Genomic DNA, 881 nt, shown 5'->3' with positions numbered 1-881 from the left:
GATGAGAAAGGGTGCCCAGGTCTCCTAAGACCAAAGACAAAAGACAGAGCCCCAGGAACAGACCTTAGCAGGCTCACACAGGTACCAGTCATGGCTGGGTGTCACCCACAATCGGTTATGTTAAAGTGCTATGTTCATGTCATAAGCAGCATGTGTCAATTGAGCGGAAACATTTCTTCTCCTGTGTCCATAAGGTTCTAGTGGACATGTTCTTGCTCTCTGCCTGTGTAAAATTCTGAATTTCCAGAGGTGTAGGGTTTTTTTTTATCATCAGCATTTGATAGACTTTAAACAATCTAAACAATATATTTTTATTCTATGAGAATGTCATACAAGCATGCACAATATTTTAAATATATTGTTACCCTTTCTGCCTTCTACCCACTCCTAATTTTATACCCTTGCTTAAAAAAATAACCCATGGAGTTCAGTTTGTTCAGCCTGTATATAACTGGGGACAGGACGTCCACTGGTAGGGTGGCCTACCAGAGTCCACTCTGCTTAAATGAAGTTCTAAGTGCTGTCATTAGCTCCCCAGGTAAGGGTGAGAATGTTTGCTGGCTTAATCTTGTTCATGTAACAATCATTACAGTGAGTTCACAAGTGTCAGCTTTATCCTGCCAAGTTGACAAGATACAGTTTGCTCTGGTTCTTCCAGACCACACACTCTTAAAATCCTTCTATTCCCCTTTCCACGAGGGTCCCTAAGCCTCGTGAGGAGGAGGAGGGCAATACACTTGTGTTCTAGACACATTTCTATGAATAAAAACACAAATGTTGAGCTTGTCACTAGAGAAGCATCTCCCTCTTTCCAGTTCTCTGCTGTTGAAAAGCAGTCTAGGCATGGAGGTAGAAAGAGCCTCTTAAATGCTCACCTATGG

This window comes from Grammomys surdaster, unplaced genomic scaffold (genome assembly GCF_004785775.1).
Source record: "Grammomys surdaster isolate TR1022 unplaced genomic scaffold, NIH_TR_1.0 130, whole genome shotgun sequence".
Taxonomy (NCBI): Eukaryota; Metazoa; Chordata; class Mammalia; order Rodentia; family Muridae; genus Grammomys; species Grammomys surdaster.
The sequence above is the reverse complement of the archived record's forward strand: the minus strand, read 5'-3'. Positions refer to the sequence as shown.